Source organism: Micromys minutus (genome assembly GCF_963924665.1).
Source record: "Micromys minutus genome assembly, chromosome: 1".
In the NCBI taxonomy this organism is placed as follows: Eukaryota; Metazoa; Chordata; class Mammalia; order Rodentia; family Muridae; genus Micromys; species Micromys minutus.
The window spans coordinates 204,440,520-204,466,196 of NC_137969.1; the positions used below are offsets into that span (position 1 = coordinate 204,440,520).

Consider the following 25,677-nt stretch of genomic DNA (forward strand, 5'->3'; position numbering starts at 1 on the left):
GTGGGGAAGCTCACTTTCTATTACTTCCTAATGACAAGGATCAGTTAGTTGTAAAGCTTATTTTGATAACATTTTGCTTATTTTCCTTTTGATTGGTTTAGTCTGTCATTCTGCACCCTTCCTATAACAGATACACATACCAGAATAGTAGCTTTTGATAATGGGGATGTTGTTAATCTCATCTACTGCAGAAGCCCAAGCTCGAAGGAAGTACCTGTCATACCTGTGGCCTCTAATCAGTCTTTGCTACATCAGTCAAGGAGGGAAGGATAAAAATAATGAATGAACTCTCTAGGGAAGAACATGTCAAGAGAGAAAGAGACGAATGTTAAGCTGGTTTGTACATCTATCTTCTATTTTAAATGGAAGGTTGAAGTGACTCCAGGGAAGGAATTGAGAAGAGCTGTAATTCAAGAAGAATGTGAAGTTTTGGACCTGACATGTCTGTAAATCAAGGCAGCCACTGTTCCCCAAGCTCTAGCAACTGAACAAGAATTAGCTGAATGTGGCAAATTGAGGTTATTAACTTGGGGGAAGTGATAGGAACCCAGAAGAGTGAAAAGTTGACGGAATTATCCCACAAAGGGAGAAAAGAATTGTGGCACCAGGTAAATGTGTGAGTGTATTGTGTATGTGAGAGTGTATGTAAATGTGTGTGCATGTGTGTGTATGAGTATGTGTGTACTTGAGAGTGTGAGTGCATTTGCGTGTGTGTGATTGAGGGTTTTAAATGAAGGTTGGTGGTAAAGGAAAGAACACATTAGGACTTATCCCTGGGATCCTCAGAAATATGACTCATTGAGTACTTTACCCCTAAGACAGAACAAAATTGGTGTGCCACATTTATGTAGAGTCAGGACAATAGAGGAGAAAGGAGGAAGAGTGCAGGAGATGGGTTATGCATTAAGGTCTCAGAACCTACCTAAGAATGGATGAGATTCACCTTAGGAAAACGGGCAGAAGGAAAGCAGAGTCTGAGGCAGACAGGAAAACCAGGAAGGACTCCACTTCAGCTTTTGCTCAGTTGCACGAGCTGTTGCAGGTTGTCTGCTCCTTATCCAGAGCCCTGTTACTATGGCCTTGCTCAACATGTTGCCTCACAAAGGCTGGCTTCTGGGATTGTGGTATAAGTCTGTTTCTGTGTCCATCATCCTTGATCACTGCGCATGATTCTGCTCCCTGGAAGTACCTTTCAAGAGACACTGCGGAAGAGAACATGTTAGCCCTAACTGTTTAAAGCAGGCAGGAGGTTTGTTTGAAGTTACATGCCTTTTCCATAGTGGGAAATCAGATTTAAGAGAAGCCTGGGGACCCTAATATTCATTAGGATCAACATGGGGATTTCACTAGATCACAGTTTTGACTCTATTTGTGATCCTGTATCATGTAAATAACATGAATAAATCAAATAACACACCTCTAGTATTCATTTGAATCTTAATGATTCCAATGCATTATCAAATGAATTAGATTCTATTTCCTCTGAAATATGACATCAGACTACATCAATGTTTTGTTTAAGAGTATCTTGTGATAATTAAGAGTTTATAAGCGATATGCTAGTAGCAGCTGGAGATGATTCAGTTGGTAAAGTGTTTGCTATGTAAGTACTAGGACCCAATTTCTACTTCAGAATCCACCTAGAAAAAAAAGCTGGATTGGTAGCATACCCTGAGAACCTCAGGGTAAAAGTGGAAGAGACAGACAGATACATTCCTAGGGCTCACTGACCAGATAATCATGCTTACTTAGCAAGCTTCAGGCCACTGAGAAGACAAGCCTAAAGAGTGACAGCCAAGGTTGTGTTCTGGCCTTTATAAGTGCACATGAGTGCACACACACACACACACACACACACACACACACAAAACACTTGAACCAGCACACACAATTGCATGCTAATAGGAAAAAGCAGAGATGAGTCCATATTTGTTCTTTATTTTGAGTTCATGTATAGTAATTTTGTAAAATGTACTACTTGGCAATAGCTACTACATACACAGGTGATTTTTATTATCTTGTTTGTTTGTTTTTGTTTTCCTACCTGTTTGCTTGAGAGATAGAGATAGAGATAGATAGATAGATAGATAGATAGATAGAGAGAGAGAGAGAGAGAGAGAGAGAGAGAGAGAGAGAGAGGTATGGAGGGGTGGGTGGGAAGGTCAGAAGGATCTAGGAGGAGTTGGGAAAGGGAGAACTAATGAGACTATAACGTATGATTTTTTTTCAAAAGACAGAAAAATTTAACCTAAAATTAATATTAAAAGTTTGCATAGCTGATTTAAGCTATTTAATTCAATGTTACTCATTTTTAAATTTATTAGATACTTATTAGTCAACTTCCATATGCATGTTTTGTTGGAGATGCTGCGGATGCATATTCAGAGAAGTACAATCTTAGAATATTAAGGAGTTTATGGCCTAGTTATGGGAGGGTGGCATCGTAATAAAGTAAGTACAGCAGGAGTATATAGATTAAAAGGAGTCTTGTACAGAGGGTGGATTAAGGTCCACAGTGGCCCATGGAGCCACGTGTCCAGGGATGAGAGCCCACCTGTGAAATAAGGTTTTCTGTTTAAATGGTTTTATCTGAATACTGATAGGCAAGATGTTAATATTAATATTGCTGTTAGTAGCCAGGTATGGTGGTACATGTGTCTTGAAGACAGAGGCAGTTATATTCCTGTGAGTCTGAGGCCAACCTGTTTTACACAGTGAGTTCAAGGATACCCAGGTCTACATAGAGAGAGCCTGTCTCAAAAAACAAAACAAATGAAACAAAACTTTTGGGGAAAAAAGATTGCTGTAATGAGCCTTAAGCGCAGTTGTTGGTTACAGCCAACATATGCAAGCCAGTATTGCACCTTTAGGGCTTTCTTGCCTTGCTGGTCATTGTAGTTCATAGGCATCACAACTGGATAGGATTATCAGTTTCTTCTCCTCTTCTTGAGCTTGCATAGTACTTTCTGGGAGAGAAATATTTCATTGTATTAGAAACCAAGCTAACTAACCCAGGATAGTGAGGTCACGGGTCTTAAAAGAGAACCTACTATCGACACTTTATTAGGTCAGCCTCTCATCAAATTTGCTTCTCCTTATATGGAGATCAATACAGAAAACTACAATGGGGCACAATGCAGAGATCAATGGACTCTGGGGAGCTGAGTTCCAACAGACACATCTACATTACAGATCCTGAATCTAAGGCCAAAAGAACATTGCGAAATTTGGGGAGAAAGAATGTAAGATCCAAAGAAGATCCAAAGTGCCAGGAACTCTCCTGTGGGACTGTGTCTTCTAGAAATGGCTGCCTAAACAGGACCTGAATGACAATACCATTAGACATGCTAGCACAGAAGTGGGGGGGAATCTCCATGGGGTCCAACTCCTAGACACAGACCTGTAGTCACCTAATGACTGCCGAGAGTGGTTAGAGCCCCTTAATTGTTTCTTCAATATGAAGTGCTCAGTCCTGAAGTCACATATGCATAAACAAGAGAAAACGACTCAGCAGCATGTAGTCACATGCTTGTGAATGAATATATAATATATGTAACAATAATAATCAAAGAAAAAAAGCCACCAATTTAAGAGGGAATGAGGTGTGGGACAGGTTGGAAGGACTATAGGGAAGGGGAGAAGTGGTGAAACTACATTTTTGTTAAAATATGATTAAAGAAAAAAGATTGCTGTTAGCATGGCTTCTGGGTCAGAGCAGAAATCTTGAGAAGGGCTTCAGAGTCCCCACAGGACTCGGAATGGGGGTGTCCATGCCAGTCTTACAAGGTTCTCTTGGGGCCCAGGGAGAATGATAAAATATGCAAAGCTGAGTTTCTTTAGAAAGGAGGAATGTGTTAGTAACGGGAAACCAGTCTTCTAAAGAATTTAAGGTTCTTACCAGCAGTATTGTTTTATAAACACCAGCAGGTGGCAATGTGACCCCATGGAAAAAGCTGCGCTCGGCTTTTCTGAAAATTCCAAGCTTGGTAACGAGGGTCCTCTGGGTTAAAGATGGATAAGAAAAAGTGCTTTTGAAATTCTCCTCTCCACAAATCAGCGTTTCCTAGAATAAGGTGATGTCTAATTCCTCCCCCGCTTCTCGTTCTTCCTGGGTCCCAAGAGAGCCCCGTAAGACTGGCATGGACACCCCCATTCCGAGTCCTGTGGGGACTCTGAAGCCCTTCTCAAGATTTCTGCTCTGACCCAGAAGCCATGCTGAGCTCTCTGCTTGCTGTCCACTAAAAGCCTCTGCACATAAAACATTCATGAGCACAAATGCCTTCTGTGCAGATTTGGGAAAAGGATAGCGGCAGCGATTTCACAGCAGCAAGAAGCAGCCTCTAATGGACTGCACAGCCCCTCTGCTCTCATGGTCCTAAGTCACCTGTCACCGTGGAGTTTTACTACATTCTCCTATTTCAGTCTTTCTTTGGATGTCTCCTCTTTCACTCTCTCCACCAAGGAATTTGGTTTCCTCTTCTCCCACTCCTCCTTCATCCCACATTTCTCTTCCTGGTCTTTTTCAAGTCCTCTTCTCTCCGTCTTTCCCTGCTTCTCTGCTTCTCTTCCCGAAGCCAACCTATGGGGTGCTCTGTTGCAGAGGGCCCCATAGGTAGCACAGTCCTTCCTCTCTGGATGGCAGTGGTCTTAGTTTATTACCTTGAAACACAAAGCAAAACAGCTGTTTTCCATGTAATTAATGTATTTTATTAAAAAGAAAAAGAAGCCAGGGGTATGTTTGGTGGAGGCGCGGTATGGTGCGGGGCGGGCGGGGGGGGGGGGTGCCTCCTAGGATCTATGCTGAGGCATCCTTTCCCCCTAAGGGACCAGCTACAGGACGGTATAGTTAGAATAGAGTTTATTATTTAGGGCATGGAAAGGGAGATTGAGGGGGTAGTAGAGACAGAGAAAGGCAGAGAGAGAGACAGAGAGAGACAGAGACAGAGAGAGACACAGAGAGACACAGAGACAGAGAGAGACAGAGAGAGGAAAAGAAGAGAAGGGGGAGGAGGAGAGGACCGGCATGAACCCATGGAGAGAGGGGGGAGGGGAAAGTGGAGAGAAGGGACAGAGAGAGGAAGAGCAAGAGCAAGAGAGAGAGGAGGGGGCAAGCAGTCCCTTTTATAGTGAGTCAGGCACACCTGACTGTTGCCAGGTAACTGTGGGGCGGAGCCCGGAAGAAATGACAACAATTAATACATTTATGAAGACTCCCCACTCTCCATCTACAACTGAAGTGTTGGTGGCAGCTAATGACTGCAAGTGTGTTTCTGAACTGTGATCTTAGTGTTTATTAATGTTCTGCACACTCCCATGTATCTTCTGTGCTCCTTGAAAATGAGTTCAGATTCATTCAAAGCCCTGCTGCAATTCTGTTGTTTGTAGGTCTCTGTCTTCGGTGCCTATGCGTATCTATCCCTCATGGTCCTTCAACCGTGGCACTGAAAGGTGAGCTTAAGGTTACTGCCGATTTGTAAATTGTGACTGTCTGCTACTGGGGGATCTTCCCTTTGCCCCCATCTTTTATTTAGAAAAGATTCAAATTAAAGAAAGAAACTACACTCTGTCACCTAGATTTCAGTCTCATTAGCATTGTGCTATATTTGCCTGTGTTTTGAAGTATTAGAAAGGAGGCTTCAGCCATCAAATATTCATTGGCAGATACATTAGTGTGCACAAGGTGATGACATTTAGTGTCCGTTTTCAATTTTTAAGAAACATGATTTTTATCTTTATTGTATGTATGTGTACCTTAGTGAATTTATATGTGATATATTTCTGCAGGTACCACAGAGGACAAAGGATATCAAGTCCCCTGGAACTGCAGTTATAGGTGCTTATGAGCCAAATAATATGGGTGCTGGGAACCAAACCTGCATCCTCTGAAAGACCAGTGAGCATTCTTAAGTACTGAGCCATCTCTCAAGCCACTGTTTGTAACATTTACCTTTGGCAAAATCCAAATTTTAAGCGTATGATTACACACTTAAAATTTTCATTTATCTATTCTTTGAGCACTTTATGCAGTACAGTTCTCATTAGATCTAGTCCCCCCACCTTTTCCTAGAGGGCCCTACCCAAGCAACTTAGATACATTTTGACAAGGGGCTCCATCTGAGTTACCTAAATCGACTAGAGATATGAACTGTAGATGTTTTTCATGGAATGGCTCTTCCTAGCTCTTTGGCTGAGATCCAAAGTATAGTATAGTATCCGTTTTTGTCAGAAAAATATCCACAGAAGGTTTATTTTATTCTACATTTTTCTACATACCGAATTATAGAAATTTCTGGTTCTGGAGTGAGTGTGTGTGTGTGTGTGTGTGTGTGTGTGTGTGTGTGTTTGCTTATTACATGAAGCAGGACTAGATGGGTTTTGTGTTACAGGTGCAGAAACCTATCTCAGATTAAGCTCTGTGTCTGCTTGCTTATTGTTTGGTTTGGTCCCAGTGACATGACACGGAAGTAGACACTCAGAAGTGGAATGGCTGCCCTGAGTTAAGAGCAGAACCAGACACACCCCGTTTGGTGTGTATCTGAAAAACCCGACATATTTTATTCCTCTGGCACCCAATAAATATTTTCTGACACCAGACAATCTGCCACAAAAAAATTACCGAGTCTGTTTTGTTTTTGTTTTTTTTTTTTTATTTTTAAAGATTCTACTGGAACTCTTTATGGGCTATAGAGAAGGCAAAAAGAAGAAAACATGTCTATTTTATGGCTATTGTTCGTTCACGTAAATAATCACAGGATAGTCGAGGTCAGAACCAGGGAGAGGGCACACACACACACACACACACACACACACACACACACACACAGGCTGCTTACCACTTGAGGCTTGGGATTGAATTAAAGGTGGAGGGCACTCTCCAGAGAACTTCTCTAGTGAGTGAAGAGGGGAAAGAGCAGCTAATTCACACAAAACAGCATCAAGCTTGAATCCTCTCACCTGTGCTTATGAACTTCCTACCCAGCACCTGACCATCCAGGGCCTGTAGTGCCGGTAGACACACACTTGGTAGTCCTTAAAAATGTTTGTAAGGAAAAGAGTCTGGATGTATATTTATAACAAAGTCTATTTAGCAAAGCAGTGGCATGATACTTTATTAAGCTAAGTCTCAGGGATTCCACACAAGTTTTAAAATAGGGTATCAGGGAGCTGGGGAGATGGCCAAGTGGTTGAGTGCTTGTTGCTCTTTCAGAGTACCTGGGTTCAGTTCCCTGCACTGGCAGTTTATAGCTCCAGTTCCAGGGAATCTATTGATCTCCTTTTCTGGCTTCCTTGGTTACAATGTATGTATATGGTGAACAGACATACACAGAGGCAAAACAGTTATATACATACAATAAATGAATTATTTAAATTATGACACCAAATTTCAACACCCAAAATACTCACTTTGGTTGGTGTTTTTCTATTAAATCGAATATTGAGAGTTTAAGCTACCTCTCAAGTGTCACCTGTCCAGCTAGCTGTAAAATTCCCCCAGAAGAATAGTGACATCAAATTTTACTTGGTGTTCAGTTGTGGAGATTGAAATACAATCTATAAGTAAACATTCATTATGGATTGTTTAGAGGCTTACAGATTCTAGGTTGAACTTCTAGGATTAATTCTTTCTAAAAAATGTTTACTGTCCTCTGAGAGGCTCCACCCTGCAGCCAACTGAGACAGATGCAGATACCCACAGCCAAACATTAGGCGGAAGTCAGGGACACTTATGGAAGAGTTAGGAGAAAGATTGAAGGACCTAAAGAGGATGGGAACCCCACAGGAAGACCAACAGAGTCAACAAACTGGGACCTCTGGGAGTTCTCAGAATCTATGCCACCAACCAAAAATAGACATGGGCTGAAGGCCCAGCACTTGTAGAGCAGACAGGCAGCTCAGTCTTCATGGCGGCCTTGTCTGGCCTCAGTGGGAGTGGATATGCATAATCTGGCAGGGACTTGAAACCTCAGGGTGGGGAAATACTCAGGGGGCCACATCCTCTCAGAGGAGAAGGAGAGGAGGGGTTTGGGGAGGGACTCTGTGAGGGAGGGACTAGGAGGGGAGCAGCATTTGGGATGTAAATAAATAAATAAAATATTTACTTTGTTTTATAAGTATGTGTGTGTGCTGAGTGCATGTATGTCCATCATATGTATGTAGGAGCCCACAGAGATCAGAAGGTGGTGTCAGATCCCCTAAAACTGGAGGTACAGGGTGCTGAGGATTGAACCAGGTCCTCTGTAAGAGCAGTAACTGCTCTTGACTGCTGAGCCATCTCTCTTCTACCCACTGTTCCCCTCACCAGCAGTTCTGGCTCTTAAAGCCACTATCAAGTGATCATGGTTTTGCCACAGGCAGAGTGCAGTGGGTTAGAAAGGACAGCATGACACCTGCCAGCTTCTGCATCCTTGCAGTGAATAGCAAAGAGTCTAGCAAGTTAGGGAGGCTCCTGCTGCTGCTACTCTGGAAGATTACATCACCACAGTGCCAAGCCACACCAACCATGGGAACAAGGCAATGGGAAGCAATCTTCAGCTTTTTAGTCCCAGCATAGTAGGAGTTAGAATATATAACAAGTCTGGTATCTGCTGGAAACATCTACCATTTCTTAAGAACTCTTGCATGAAGTACAGTGATTGTCTCACTATATAAAACACATCATTCAAGTCTTACAGATAATAAGCCTCATTAGTTAAATACTATTATTATAGACATTAAAAAATTTTATTCTTGTTGGGTGCGGTGGAGCACATCTTTTTTAAAATTTCTAATGCAATACCTTTATTATTTTGGAATTTTACTCAATGTACCCTGATTATACTTGCTCCCATTCCTCTCAGGTCCACTCTCCCATCCTTGTTCCTTCCTTCTGCCCACAAAAAGAAAAAGAAACCACAATTTGTGTTGCGCATATAACCAATGGAGCATGGTCAAACTCCTAATGGACAGTACCTCCTTTCCTCACTTCCTCCCTTCCAACTTCCTGCATTTTCTCTCTTTCCTTCCTTCTTTTCATCCTTTTTCACTTTTATCCTCCCTTCCTCCTTCCCTCCTTCCCCCTCCTCCCCATCCCTCTAATACGTGGGGATAAGGTTTCATATATCCCAAGCTAGTGTAAAAACTCACTATGTAGCTATGATGGTTAATATTGACAACTTGATGGCATTTAAAATCACTTCTGGGCATGTCTGTAATGGAGTATGTTAACTGAAGTGGAGTATTCCACCCTAAATGTATGATCCGAGGCCTCGGGCTGAATAAAAATGAGCGAGTGAGCTAAATGTCAGCATTAATCACCATCTGGTTCTTGACTGGGACACAGCTCACCAGTTGCTTCAGGCTCCCTCACCACGATTTCCCCACCATGATGGACTAGCTGTGAGCCCAGGTAAAACTTTCCTTGTTTATTTCTGTCAAGTGTGTTGTCACCCCAAGAAACTACTTCATAATGGAGGGTGACCTTGAGATCCTGACAATCCTGTATCCCACCTGACAACAGCTACTGTTCCCTCCCTTAGGCTGTCAGACTATGGAGAAGACAAACCCCCAAGAAACTGGAATTTGCTTGAGACTTTTATGCTAGGAGAAGGAAAACCCTGGGATCCTGGTTCTCCCAGTCCCAAGAGATTTCCCATAGTGCTGATAATTTTTTAGACAACCTGGCAGGCAACACCGGAACCATGAAAGTGATGGGTCAGTGGGAACCAGGGCTGTTTGCTAGGTATACTGTTGCCCTCCACTTAAACCTAGCCCTTGGGACAGGACCTCAAAGATGATCACTTTGTTAAGCAGCTAGACAGACATTAGGAGGCTGAGAGGCCATTGAGGATAGGCCTCACCTACCCTTTTCTGGTTGGAAGTGGAAGTTCCTCCTCAGGATTTAATTTAACTTATTAAAAGGTGGGGGGATTTGGGATTTCTTAAGGCTCATTAAGGCAAAGCTACTTCTTCCTCGTCAGAGGATAAAATCTAAACTGGACTTGACATTCCAACCTACAAAAACATTTACACCCTGGTGTCCGTTTAAGAGTTAACACAGCTGAGCCTGTTAATCACCTGGCCAGGAATGCACTCTGGCTCTTTATGCCAGGAAATCTGCTTCACTTGAAGATACACTGGGGTGAGGCAAGGAATAATTCTTTCCTTAGTGAGATAATACACTTTTTCTTTCCAGAAAGCCCTTCCCCCTTGTCTTAGTTAGGATTTTACTGCTGTGAAGAGACACCATGACCAAGGCAAGTTTCATAAATGACAACATTTAATTAGGGCTGGCTTACAGGTTCAGAGGGCCAGTCCATTATCATCCAGGCAGGCATGGTGCAGGAGAACCTGGGAGTGCTACATCTTTATCCAAAGGAAACCAAGAACAGACTCAGCATCCTCAGACAGCTAGGAGGTGGATCTCCAAGCCCACACCCACAGTGACACTGGGCCACACCTTCTAATAGTGTCACTCTCTGGGCTGAACAAATGCAAACCACACCCTTGATGCAGATATCTGAAATGGCTTGCAGAAAGTATTTGTGATACTCAAAAAAGTGTAACTTTTTTCTTCTTTCTATCTGTTTCTTTTAGATATTGGCCAAAGCCAGGTGTGCTTTTCTGGAAATTCTGGGCTTTCTTACACAGTCTCCAAAGAAAGCACCAGGAACTTCCTCTATTTGGCTTCTTGCTGATCTACATTGCTGAACATGCCAGCTTAACTCTAAGCCTGACTTTCTCTTTCCCATCTCCCTTCTTTTTTTTTCTTTTTCTTTTATTGGATATTCTCTGTATTTACATTTCAGATGTTATCCTCTTTCCCCCAATCCAATCCCCCCTCCTCCTCCCATTGCCTCCCTGAAGGTGCTCCCTCTCCCCCCTGATTGCCTTGCCCCGTGTTCAGACCAATGGTTAGCTGCAAGCATCCTCCTCTGTATCAGTCTGGCTCTGGCAGAGCCTCTGAGGAGGCATCCATATCAGATTCCTGCCAGTAAGAACTATTTGGCACCAGCAATAGTGTGTGTGTTTAGTGGCTGCATATGGGATGGATCCCCAGGTGAGGCTGTTCCTCAGAAAGTTGGACATAGTACTACCAGAGGACTCAGCTATACAACTCCTAGGCATATACCCAAAAGAAGCTCCAACATCTAACAAGGACACATGCTCCACCATGTTCTTATCAGCCTTATTTATAATAGCCAGAAGCTAGAAAGAGCCCAGATATTCTTCAACAGAGGAATGAATACAGAAATTGTGGTACATTTACACAATGGAGTACTACTCAGCTATTAAGAGCAATAACTTTATGAAACTCCTAGGCAAATGGATGGAACTGGAAGCTATCATCCTGAGTGAGGTAACCCAGTCACAAAAGAACACTCAGAGTATATACTCACTGATAAGTGGATCCTAGCCCAAAAGGCATGGAATACCCAAGAAACAATTCACAGAAATTATGAAGCTCAAAGAGAAGGATGGCCAGAAGGTGGGTGCCTCAGTCTTTCTTAGAAGGGAGAACAAAATACCCATGGTAGGAAATAAAGGGACAAAGAGAGAAGCAGGGATTGGAGAAAAGACCATCCAGAGACTACCTCACCTGGGGATCCCATCTCTCTTCTCCTGGTGACTGCAGAAAGTTAGATTTTGTCTGCTCTGTTTTTTTTTTTTTTTTTCAAACTTTAGCAAAACTTTAATTGCTTCCTTCTGCATATATATTTGAAAATTTTAATTAATGAGATGAAGCACTCCCACAGAGAGTACAGTTTCTCCATAACAACTTGACTTTTGTTCTTCTTTTCAATATTGCTACATTGAATGAAACTTCTGTCTCTGGTTTTCACTATTATTCGATCTTTACTGGATTATTAAGAAAAATGGCCAACCCAGGCTTGTCAGGGTAGGGTCCAGGATCTGACTAATGACAATGATAATGCTCTTCTCTCTTCTTCCAAGTGCTGGGACTACACAGGTATGTGCTACCACTGACTGATTTTTCTACTTCCTTCATTAATTTTAAATAAATATTTGAGTATAATGAGATACTAATGGACAGATGCATAAACCATAGAGTCAAACATATTATATACAATATTATATATCAAATATATGCCAATCTGCTAGAGTTGAAGTACATATCCAGTTATTCACAAGGTAGAAAATAAAAAATATATAGGGGAACATTTCAGTTAGGGGGGAGACTAATTCTGTCTGAGCGACTTCAGGAATAAATTTAGTTTAGATAGAAATTTGAGTAGTAGTTTACAAACATGTTTAAGTTATCATCATATGTGCAAGTGCATGTGCCATGGCTCATGTGTTGGGGTCAGAAGATGACTGTGTGAAATCAGTTCTCTCATCTCACCTTTAAATAATAGGTTCCAGGGATTGAACTCAGGCTGTCAGGCTTTTGAGGAAAGTACTTCAAGGTAAGTCCACCATGCAGCCCTCCACCTTTTATAAACTTTGTTATTGATCCTTTGTGAATTTTATGTAAAGTATCCCAATCCCACTTATCTCCCTGTCCCTCCATATCTGCCTTCTGTCCTTGCAATCTTTCCTGCAAAGCAAAGCAAAGCAAAGCAAAGCAAAGCAAAGCAAAGCAAAGCAAAGCAAAGCAAAGCAAAACAGCAGCAGTAACAACAAAAACATCTCACAGTGGAAGCTGTGATGTGTCACAGTATCACACAGTATATAAACCACTTTCCCCATTAGCTTTACTTGCATATAGTTATTGCAATGAATCACTGGTCTGGTTCGAGGCTGCTGGCTTCTCACAGTAGAGTCAGGAGGATCTCTGAGTTCCAGGACAGCCTGGGATACATAGAGAAACCCTGTTCCCCCCCCCAAAAAAAACCAAAAAAAAAAAAAAAAAAAACCAAAAAAAACAAAAAAACAAACAAACAAACAAAAAAACCAAACAAACCATCATCACCAACAATAAACCAGTCAAACAAAACAGATGTGTACTCTTAAGGCTGAGAAGAAAGTCTTTTTTAGCAGCTGACATCTGCATGGGGAATTTGCCCAAGTCATGCAGTCCTGATCATTACAGTTCCTTGTCTTTTATGCGAAAAACTGACATTTTGGTCATCACACTTTACTCATTAAGGAACAAAACAACATAAGCCAAAAAGCAAGGCTAGTAGATTTAGGGTCTTCCCTGGTACTTGGAACTATGAACCAGGTCTTAGGTAGATTCAGGCTTTCTTCCTGTTTTGGCAGGTGTTGGAGCCTACATGCTTGGTTAAGGTCAAAGTGGCCTCTAACATGGTGTCAGTTAGGATCTGGGGTCTGTTACCAGAGAAAACTATGGCTAGGGCCTTGAACACCAGACCGAATCACTTGGATTTCTTCTGTAGATGGTAAGGAGCCCTTGGATTCTCTTAGGAGAATGACTGCATGAGAACTCTGTGGTATGCTCTATATCTCAAGGTATCTCATATCTCAAGGGCTAGAGACCAAATTGGATTAGAGCTAATTTAGAGGCTGTTCCAATAGAGCCATTGAGAAGTAGGGGCAGGTCATTTAAACCTGGTAGTAGTGAGAACTGAACATGAAGCTAAACTCAGGAGTTCTTAGCATTGAATTGGGTGTCTTGACTTGAATGAGAAGTGCCACCACAGGCTTAGGTATTTAAACATCTGGTTGCCAGTTAGAGAAAAGCTACCGCCTTGCTCAAGGATGAACATCACTGGGGGTAGATTTTCAGAGTTTACTTGTTTTTTTTTTTTTTTGTTTTTTTTTTTTTTTTTTTTTTTTTCAGCTTCTTTTGTATGGCTGGAGACGTGATTTTCTAGTTTCTTCCTTGGGCTGGGTGTTGTTATGCCTCTCTTACCATTATGGTACTCTGGAAATGTAAAATAAAAAAGTTCTTCTATAAGGTGCTTCCTGTCTTGGGATTATATCACAGCAACAGAGAAGGAACTAATGGAAGCCAACAGTAATGATGAGAGAGAAATCAGATTATTCTGGTGTCTCCATCCTAGGCTCTAAGAAAGATCATTCTATTATTAAAATTAAAGAAGGAAAACAATATTTTTTCATAGGAAATCTGATCTGTAGTGTAATTTGCATAGAAATTGAGTTTAATTTTGGAGGTTCAAATGAAAATACTAGTGGGATTCAATATAAATGTCCAACAAATTTGAAAATGTGGTCAGAAGAGTACTCAAAGCATAGATCTACATACAACCCATTCACTTTCAACAGTAGTCTGTGATCTATTTTCACATTAGTTGAATCCAAAGAACATTCAAAAATAGAGGCCTAGGGCCAAGATTAAAATAGAGGTAATCTACCCCTCTTTGGAATTCCCCTAATGTACTTTAAATTGACCCTGTGATCTCACTTGGTGGTCTCTCTGTCTTTGTAGATAATAGACCCCAACATGCTGGACTTCTACAGAATAAAATACTCTGCATTTACAAAATATTTGAGTCTAGGATATCATTCTCTGGTGAATCATGAACCCTCATACCATGTTTTGCTGCATGGATCCCAAGGTAAGAAGAGATGGATGGTACTTTTGTTCTTCCATAGGCTCTTGACACTTACCTAATTTTTCTTACAGTTAACTTTGGATAGCAATTCTTTACTTTTGTTCCATTCTCTGTGAAGCAGAGTTACCAACAAAGAAATATGCAGTGTTTTAGACTCTCTGCTTTGTAGTAATCAAATGAGATTCAGTGTTGAGAGAGATAATGAATGTACAAACTGCCTGTTATCTTTTTTTCTTATTAAAGCACATTAAAAGTACAGTGAGGTCTTTGAATCTGATGCCACTGATATTTTATAGGCAAATATGCTTTTAGTAAAAACTGAAATTAACACTGTTACGTCAATTATTAACTTACTTGGTTCTAAGCCTGCCCACCAACCTATTTTGTGCCCACAGGAGTTATAGGAGGGACATTGGGAGGTAGGAGGAGAGAGAGGGGACTTGATCTTTCCTATGGACTTCAAGCTTTCTTCCTGTCTTCTTTGTGTTCCCATGACTCTCAGCCCAGCAACACTACTAGGTAGCCATGGTTCCCTTCTTGGGTATCTGGAAATCAGGATGATAATTTTTTAGTGCATGCAGAGAGAAGTTTACCAGGTACAATGGCTTCTGGCTGCCTAAACTAAGTACCAGGGAGCAGCAGTCCCCTTTTTAAAATGTTCTTTAGGACAAGGTTTTTCTGTGTTTCTCTGCTGGCTTGGATCTCACAGAGATCTGTGAGGCACGTGCCAAGAGAGGAACTGGCATGAAACTGGTGAGGTAGAACATGTTCAAACACCAAAATTCTCAAAACCTGACCTGTAGGAGTGGAACTAACTCCCTCCCTGATTCTGTGCCTGCCTTGGAGCATTGAACCAGGAGACCCCCAACCAGGTGGCCACAGGCACTCAGTCATGTAGCACAGCACCTGGAGTTCTTTCCCATGCCAATAGAACATCACCAGCATCTTAGCCTTAGCCAACAGAATGTATTTATCTCTTTCCCCGATTTCATCCTATTCCCCAAGGTTAATATAGTCCCTGTCCACATGGATTAAATAAAGCACACACGTTATTTCTCCAAGGATCGTCTGAGACTGGCTGTTTTTACTGAGCTCTAAAAACTTTTACTGAGCTGTAAAAACTCTTTCCCCCAAGCACTCATCATTGGACTTTTGGACAATCCTGTCTTGCCAGGCTCCTGTTGCTTGAAGAGGTCTGCATCAGAGCACTGGTCCAACATTACCATGGCTACCACAACTGCAGCGGGGGACCTGGGACCCTGGCCTCATGGTGGCTGTCTGAACCCCTTTACTCCTTTTTTAAAGAGCAGTAACCCTAGAGTTCTGCTGATCCCATTCATCCTGAATTCTACTTTATTCCTCCTGTTTAGTGTGAAGTGGAATCTGATGCCAGGGAGGGAAGAGGCAGATTGTGAACTTCACCCAGTTAGGACTTTTACTCTGTCACTCCTAGCCGGTGTATCGGTGGCGTCTGGATACCCTAGGAGGAAAGGTGGAACCTGGAACCACAGAGATCCATCTATCTGCTTCCGAGTTCTGGCATTAAATGTTTGCACCTCAACATTTTACAGTGTTCTTTTCTTAGAGGTCTCAACCCCCATGGATTCCCCTTCACTTTTTAGGTGTTAAAAACCTTCCTTTAGGTGGATGATCTCAGCCAACTATTGGACTGAACTCCATGGGTCCCCAATGGAGGAGCTAGAGAAAGGAAGGAAGGTGCAACCTAACAGGAAGAACAACCAACCAGACCCCCAGAGCTCCCAAGGACTAAACCACCAACCAAAGAGTATACATGGAGACACCCATTGTTCCAGCCACATATGTAGCATAGGATGGCCTTGTCAAGCATCATTGGGGGAGAGACCCTTGGTCCTGGGAAGGCTTGATTCTCCAGTGTAGGGGAATGCCAGGGCTGGGAGTCAGGAATGGGTGCGTGCCTGAGGGAGCACCCTCACAGAAGCAGGGGAAGAGGGGATGGGATAGGGGGTCTCCAGAGGGGAAATCAGGAAAAGGGATAACATTTGAAATGTAAATAAATAAAATATCCAAAACAACCACCACCATCACCACCACCAACTACCACCACAACCAAAAACCCTTTCCTTTGCTCTTCTAACTCTAGCAGGGGTAAGTACTTCCAGTAGTTATTAAATCTATGGAATGTTAGAGCACTTTATACATCTAGTTAATGTTTTCTATTGAATCCCCTTGGTTCCAATGACTGTGAAGGGATGGAGACACAGCTCTATCCTCATCATCATCCTCAGCAGCCTGGGAAGTTTCTATAGTCTTTTAGGCATCTTGACTCAGGACTGTTTTAGGACAGCCAGTACAGAGTGGAGTTGGAGATTTTATTACAGATATTTTAGGATAGTCTTTAATTGTCTTAGCATTGGTCACATCCCCAAGGAGTTGCTGAGATTCCCCTTCTCCATCTCTTTTGATAAGTGAGATTATGGGGTTGCTTCAGAAGTCTCTTGGATGGAAGTGTAATTTGGTCCGGTAAACTAGAAGCTAATAAGTAGCACAAGGCCTCGAGGACAGTGACTTTTTCCTGTACATGGAATTTTGAGTGTGATTCCTAGAAACATCTCAGGCACATGATGGGAAATGAAGAAAGGCATTATCCAGTCACCACTCATGCTGGGATCCTTGTTTTCTACAGGAGAGAGGCTTCAGCCAGACTCTGGGGAGGGGCTCCTTTCAGTCTCAGGCCCCTATTATTTTCTCTGTATTTACCTGCCTTAGCTAAAATGAGTTTTGCCCCCTTATTGAGATTACACTGATACAATTACCAAATTGATTGGAAAAAAATAAATAATTTAAAGTCATATTTTAACTACATATGCTATTTAGTGTACACCATTATTATTTACAGAACAGCAGTGGCATGTAGTCCTCAGATTAATTATAAAATAAGTCACACTGGAAATTACCTGAGGTTAGATTATTCGTGAAAACCTTCTGCTTTGTCTTCACTCCTTTCAGTTGGCTGAGGATGATGAGAACTTCATCACTGTCTTGCTGCCCTGTGCGAAGTCCCCTGGGGACCATCTACTTCAGAAAAACCATCAGGCTTTAAGTGAAGATGTTTCATTTCAGCCTGGACTCACAAGTTGTAAGCTGACATTTTTGAGCTGTGCATCAAACCGGGCCAAGTCCTGAATCTGCCTCTGAGAGCTGGAGTGTAAATGCCAGTCTCAAGACCTCAGCTTGGGTTGGCTAATTTGAAAATCTCTCAGATGACATTGCTCCTTTGGTATGAGACTTTTTCTGTGTAAGACAGAAGTCATCAGTGTGGTTAAAATATGCTTCCAGCCTTTATCATTTATAGATCTACAAAGTGAGATGTGAGTTATCATACGAAAGTCTCTCGTAGAGGAAGCTCATGTAGAAAGAACTCCTTTCTTGGACTGTCCTGATTCTGGAGATTCTGGTCAATTCAGGAGGACATCAAAGTGAAGCAGTTCTGTATAAACAGAGAGGATGGAGATGGTCTGCCTATTTACTGAAATTTGCCCAGTGAAAGATGAAGAGACTTTAAAAAACAATGACAACAACAGCAGCAACAAAAACAACAACCCTACCTCAATCACTACCTTTGCATTGACTTAACACTTTATTTCTTCTAAGTCATGGCACATAATCTTGTCTTTGCTTTTCTTGGAACACATCTTAGTGATCCAGAGCCTCATCCTGTATGTCTAAAGTTGTTGCTTGTCCTTGAACTACTAAACTAGCCATGCTTAATTCTTTTTTTTCTCCATTTTTATTGAATATTCTCTGTGTTTACATTTCAGATGTTATCCCCTTTCCCTCAATCCCATTTCCCCTCCCCCTCCCTTTGCCTCCATGAAGGTGTTCCCTCTCCCAACTACTCTTTCCCACCTCTGCATCTTGGCATTCCCCTACACTGGGAAAATGAGCCTTCACTGGACTAAAGGCCTCTCCTTCCATTGATGCCAGAGAATGCTATCCTCTGCTGGCAATGCTTAATTCTTAATGTACAATTATATGATATCAGGTTGATCTAGCCCAGGCATGTCCTCATAATAACCTCATTTACAGGGCAATATTATGCATGATTCCGATTAATACCAATATATATGTGGAGATGGAGGCAATCCCTCACAAAGGTTCCCTCATCCCAGATGACTCCAGTTTGTATCAAGCTGACTAAAACTAACCAGCACATGATACAAGAGATCACTGTATTAATTGCTATGATAAAAACTACACAACTAGAATTACTTAAGAAAGAGTTTATTTTGGCTTATGGGTCTAGAGAGAGTCCATAATGGAAGAAGAAGCATGGTAATAGAAGAAGGAAGCTGGCTAATCACATTCCAACTGCACAGAGTAAGCAGAGACCAAACTGGAAAGTTGAATGAGGTCACAAAACTTTAAAGCCCACTGCTAGTAATGTAGCTCTTTTAGCAAGGCTCTGCCCTTCTAAAGATTCCATAACCTCTTCAAATAGCAACACCAGCTGAGGACCCCATGTGTAAATCCATGAGCCTATTGGCAGCAATTCTCATTTAATCCCCAATAGCTTTCTAGTTATCTTTGAGTTGTTTAATTCATCTTTTCAATTATAGTGGTTAAAAATTCATTGAAGTATAAATCTATTGACTTTTCTGCATTTTTAATAAAATAAGTAGTGTTTTGTAGTTTGTTTTTTAAAATTAACCTTTCTTTGCTGGAGTGTATCACTTTGAATAATGTTTATTTAAATCAAAGGTTATCTTCTTAGAACTTGGTTCTATTTTACCATTAGCCTAAATTTAGAAACATGTTAGATAGGCTTTCTCAAATAAACTATAAAAATCCAATGATTTTTTTCTTACTACTTTATAAAACTTGTCAATATTTGCCAGAAAACTCCATAAATAATCTTCAGTGATGAAAACATCACAAACATTTTTGTTAATTTGTCACAAATGGGCAGAGATGTGTGGAGCAAGTGGATTGTTCCATCAGACAAAAGAACTGGTAAGGTTGAGTGAGCTTAGACCTTGTGAATCTCAGAATTGACAATGTTAGAAGTGGAGCCATTCTCTGCCTGCCTTTATCTACTCTGGAACATGTAACCATGACACACCTCTGAGAGGACCATGACAGTCAGTCACATAGCTTAACACCCGGAGTCCTTCTCCATGCAAATAGAACATTACTAACATATCAAACTAAGCCAATGGAAAGATCTGTCCCTAAATCCCATCCTCCTCCTTGATGTTTATATAGTGCCTGCCCCATGGGATAAAGCACAGAAGTTATTTCACTGACAGTCACTTGAGAGTGCCTATTTTATTGAGCTGTGACACTTGGGGAAAGTTCTCTCAATAGCTGCTGAAATTCATTATATCATTTAAAAACAAACAAACAAACAAACAAACAAATATTGTCAGGCTGTGGTGACCACACCTTTAATCCTAGCACTTGGGAGGCAGGTGGATATCTGTAAATTCAATGACAGCTTGGTCTACAGAGTGAATTTCAGGACAGGCAGGGCTATACAGTGAAAATCTGTTTCAAAAAAAGAAAAATAATTATTTGTTATTATGTAATAAGTATGTGTAAAATTTGTTGTACAATAATTTTCAACAGTCTAAGGGCCAAAAGAGATCTACAAGTTGTCTTTAAGAATATCTTTACCACTGGTAGGCAGGATATTTAAGCAGCAAGAGATAGTTTATTCTGAATCCAAATATGAGTGACTACCATCTTGGAACACAGATTTAGGCTATCTCAAATTTCATGTTCCAATGTGGTTAGTAATTTAATGAAGTTTATTATATTAACAGAGCAAAAAATGTTGTAAGTTAAGGTACAATACAAGGTAGTAGGGGATTGTTGGTGAACAAATGTTAACTATAGAGATATCAATGTATTGGTGAGTAGTGGGTTATAGAATGTGGGGAAGTCTCTGCTATATACTTCAGATTTTATTTGATGCCATTAGCTTTTGAGTTGGTGGTAGATAGGGTTGGTTTGTATATTCTAAAGGATTTGCTGAATAATTACAAGGATATTAGGTCACATAGAGAGGCAGACAATAAATGGCCATGTAAGGGGGGGGGTAAAGATGGACCAGATAATTTATAATTAGACAATATTTTGTTGATGCAAACATTACAATTATCACCTCAACAGCAATAAGAAACAGTTTATTCTGTAGCCAGAATATGTGTGACCTAAAAACACAGATTCAATGTGTCTCAAATTTTGTGTTTCAATATGGTAATAGTCTAATAAACTATTTTGTTTTTTTGTTTTTTTTTAAACGACTTTATTTTGCAAAACAAAGATAAATGTAAAGATTTTAAACATTTTTTGCTTAAAATTATACATTTTTGTCAGTACTGTTTTTTCAGACATTAAAATAAATTTTACATAAAACCATGTGAATATGTTTTTTAGTCAGTACTTGATTTTTTTCAAGGGCTTGACAGTATGCATTGAAAACGTACTAGTTGCAATAAGCGTAAAGTACATGCAAAACAAAACGCAACATGGGAATAGTCAAAGTCTTCTTGTTTTGTGAATATATGTATATTTTTTGTTTTCTTTATTTCTTGGACTTCATACAGTCTGTGAGTTGTTTTTGGGGGAGTGCAAGCCTCTGGGGTTAGCATCCCACTATCAGTGACTGCATATTATGTCTGTTCTTTTGTGACTGGGTTATCTCACTCAGGATGATCTTCTCTAGATGCAGCCATTTTCTTAAGAATTTGGTTAAGTCATTGTTTCTGGTGGCTGAGTAGTATTCCATTGTGTATATGTACCACAATTTTTGTATCCATTCGTCTTCTGAAGGACATCTGGGTTCCTTCCAGCTTCTGGCTATTATAAATAGAGTCGCTATGAACATTGTGGTGCATATATCTTTGTTGTGTATTAAAGTGTCTCTGGGGTATATGCCCAGAAGTGGAATAGCTGGGTCTTCAGGTAGTACTATATCCAATTTTCTGAGGTATCGCCAGACAGATTTCCAGAGTGGTTGTATTAGCTTGCAACCCAACCAACAGTGGAGAAGTGTTCCTATTTCTCCGCAGCCTCGCCAGCATGTGCTGTCATCTGAGTTTTGGATCTTGGCCAATCTGACTGGTGTGAGGTGGAATCTTAGGGTTGTTTTGATTTGCATTTCCCTGATGGCTAAGGATGTCGAGCACTTCCTCAGATGTTTTTCGGCCATTCAGTGTTCCTCAACTGAAAAGGATTTGTTTAGCTCTGTACCCCATTTTTTAATAGGGTTATTTGATTCTCTGGTGTCTAGCTTTTTGAGTTCCTTGTACACCTTGGATATTAGGCCTCTATCTGATGTGGTGTTGGTAAAGATCTTTTCCCATTCTGTTGGTTGCCGTTTTGTTTTCTTGACGATGTCCTTAGCCTTACAGAAACTTTGCAATCTCATTAAGTCCCATTTGTTAATCTTTGACCTTAGAGCTTGAGCCATTGGTGTTTTGTTCAGGAAATTTTCTCCTGTGCCTATGTGTTCTAAGGTTTTCCCTACTTTCTCATCTAATAGTTCCAGTGTATCTGGTTTAATGTGGAGATCTTTAATCCACTTACACTTGAGCTTTGTACAAGGAGATAAGAAAGAGTCTATTTTCATTCTTTTGCATGTTGAGTGCCAGTTGGACCAGCACCATTTGTTGAATAGGCTGTCCTTTTTCCATTGAATGTTTACTGCTCCTTTGTCAAAAATCAGGTGACCATATGCATGAGGGCTCATTTCTGGATCTTCTATTCTATTCCATTGATCCACTTGCCTATTTCTGTACCAGTACCATGCAGTTTTCAGCACAATTGCCTTGTAATATAGCTTGAGGTCAGGGATAGTGATTCCCACAGATGTTTTTTTGTTGTTGAGGATGGATTTCGCTATTCTAGGTCTTTTGTTATTCCATATGAAATTGCACATTGATCTTTCCAATTCCATGAAGAACTGGGTTGGAATTTTGATGGGGATTGCATTGAATCTGTAGATTGCTTTTGGTAGGATGGCCATTTTTAAGATGTTGATCTTTCCAATCCATGAGCATGGGAGATCTTTCCATTTTCTGAGATCCTCCTCAATTTCTTTCTTTAGAGGTTTGAAGTTCTTGTCATACAGGTCCTTCACTTCCTTAGTTAGAGTCACACCAAGGTATTTCATAGTTTTTGTAACGATTGTGAAGGGTACGTTTTCCCTAATTTCTTTCTCCACATGGTTGTCCTTTGAGTATAGGAAGGCTACTGATTTGTTTGAGTTAATTTTGTATCCGGCCACTTTGCTGAACTTGTTTATCAGCTGTAGGAGTTCTCTGGTGGAATTTTTGGGGTCACTCAAGTACACTATCATGTCATCGGCAAAGAGTGATGTTTTTATCTCTTCCTTTCCAATTTGTATCCCCTTGATCTCCTTTTGCTGTCTAATTGCTCCAGCCAGGACTTCCAGTACTATGTTGAATAGGTAGGGAGAGAGTGGGCAGCCTTGTCGAGTCCCTAATTTTAGTGGGATTGCTTCAAGTTTCTCGCCATTAAGTTTGATGTTGGCTGTTGGTTTGCTGTATATTGCTTTTATTATGTTTAAATATGGGCCTTGGATTCCTGTTCTTTCCAGGACTTTTAACATGAAGGGGTGTTGGATTTTGTCGAATGCTTTCTCAGCATCTAGTGAGATGACCATGTGATTTTGGTCTTTGAGTTTGTTTATATGGTGGATTACATTGATGGATTTCCTTATGTTAAACCATCCCTGCATCCCAGGGATGAAGCCTACTTGGTCATGATGAATGATGGTTTTGATGTGTTTTTGGATTCGGTTTGCAAGGATTTTGTTGAGTATTTTTGCATCAATGTTCATAAGTGAGATTGGTCTGAAGTTCTCTTTCCTTGTAGGGTCTTTGTGTGGCTTAGGTACGAGGGTTATTGTAGCCTCAAAAAATGAGTTGGGTAATATTCCATCTGATTCTATCTTTTGGGATAGTTTGGCGAATATTGTTGTTATATCCCCAATAAATGTCTGATAAAATTCTGCACTGAACCCGTCTGGACCTGGGCTTTTTTTGGTTGGGAGGCTTTTGATGACTTCTTCTATTTCTTTAGGTGTTATAGAGTTATTTAGATGGTTTACTTGGTCCTGGTTAAACTTTGGGACCTTGTATCTGTCTAGGAATTCGTCCATTTCCTCCAGATTTTCCAATTTTGTGGAGTATAAGTTTTTGTAGTAGGATCTGATGATTTCTTGAATTTCCTTAGTTTCAGTTGTTATGTCACCACTTTCCTTTCTGATTTTGTTAATTTGGATACTCTCTCTTTGCCCTTTAGTTAGTCTGGCTAGGGGTTTATCAATCTTGTTGATTTTCTCAAAGAACCAACTCTTTGTTTTGTTGATTTTTTCAATGGTTTTTTTTGTTTCTATTTGGTCTATTTCTGCCCTAATTTTGATTATTTCTTGCCGTCTACTCTTTTTGGGTATATCAGCTTCCTTTTGTTCTAGGGCTTTTAGCTGTGCTGTCAGGTTGCTGATGTGAGCTCTCTCCAGTTTCTTCTTGGAAGCACTTAGGGCAATGAGTTTTCCTCTCAATACTGCTTTCATTGCATCCCATAGGTTTGGGTATGTTGTGTTATCATTTTCGTTGAATTCTAGAAAGTCCTTAATTTCTTTCTTTATTTCTTCTTTGACCCTGCTATTTTTTAACAGAGCGTTGTTTAGTTTCCATGTGTATGTGGGCATTTTGTTGTCTTTGTTGTTGTTAAAGACCAGCCGTAGACCATGGTGATCTGAGAGGATGCATGGGAGTATTTCAATCTTCTTATATCGATGAAGGCTCGTTCTGTGTCCAATTATGTGGTCAATTTTCGAGAAGGTGTCATGGTGTGGTGAGAAGAAGGTGTATTCTTTTACTTTAGGATAGTATGTTCTGTATATATCTATTAATTCTAGTTGGTTCAAAGTCTCTGCTAGTTTTGCAGTGTCCTTGTTCAGTTTCTGTTTCCCTGATCTGTCCATTGGTGAGAGTGGGGTGTTAAAGTCTTCCACTATTATTGTGTGGGGTGAAATGTATTTTTTGAGCTTTAGTAGAGTTTCTTTTATGAATGTGAGTGATTTTTTATTTGGAGCATATATGTTAAGGATTGAGAGTTCCTCCTGACAGATTTCCCCGGTAATGAGTAAAAAGTGTCCTTCTTTATCTTTTTTGATAACTTTTGGTTGGAAGTTTACTTTATTCGATATTAGAATAGCCACTCCAGCTTGCTTCTTGGAGCTGTTTGCTTGGAAGTTTTTTTCCCACCCTTTTACTCTGAGATAGTGTCTGTCTCTGTCTCTGAGATGAGTTTCCCGTATGCAGCAAAAGGCTGGATTTTGTTTATGTATCCAGTCTGATAGTCTATGTCTCTTTATTGGGGAGTTGAGTCCATTTATGTTAATAGATATCAAGGAATAATTGTTTCTGTTTCCTGCCATTTTTGCTTTTTTGGGTTGAGTTGTGTCTGTGTTTTTTTCTTCTTTTAGTTTTCTTGTTTAGGAGTTTTCTTGTTTTTACTAGGCTGTATTTTCCCTCCTTGTATTCGGTTTTCCACCTATAATTCGTTGTAGTGCTGGGTTTGTGGTCAGATATTGTGCGAATTTTGATTTGTCTTGAAATCTTTGTCTCTCCATCGATGGTGATTTTTAGTTTTGCTGGGTATAGGAGCTTGGGCTGGCACTTGTGCTCTCTTAAGGAGTGAATGATGTCTGTCCAGGCTCTTCTAGCTTTCATAGTCTCTGTTGAGAAATCGGGTGTGAGTTGATTGGTCTGCCTTTATATGTTACCTGACCTTTTTCCCTTACTGCTTTTAGTATTCTTTCTTTACTTTGGGCACTTGTTGTTTTTACTATTATGTGTCGGGAGGTATTTCTTTTCCGGTCCAAACTATTTGGAGTTCTTAAGGATTCTTTTATGCTCGTGGTCATCTCATTCTTGAAGGTAGGGAAGTTTCCTTCTACGATTTTGTTGAAGATATTTACTGTGCCTCTTAGTTGATACTCTTCTCCCTCTTCTATTCTTATTATCCTTAGGTTCGGTCTTCTCATTGTGTTTTGGATTTCCTGGACATTTTGGATTAGGAGCTCTTTGTTTTTTTGCATCTTCTCTGGCTGTTTTGTCTATGTTTGTAATGTTGTCTTTTGTCCCCGAGATTCTCTCTTTGATCTCTTGTAATCTATTGGAAG

At 40.6% G+C, this 25,677-nt stretch overlaps 1 pseudogene across 1 annotated transcript in view; it reads right to left on the bottom strand.

Moving 5' to 3' along the window:
* Positions 1-1,020: 1,020 nt before the first annotated feature.
* The window catches only part of LOC308417270 (ribosome-recycling factor, mitochondrial-like), a 41,883-nt pseudogene continuing 17,226 nt past the window's right edge, over positions 1,021-25,677 (bottom strand). The window contains exon 2 of the transcript in view: positions 1,021-1,189. The product of the transcript in view is annotated as a ribosome-recycling factor, mitochondrial-like (transcript). The remainder of the gene's footprint in view (positions 1,190-25,677) is intronic.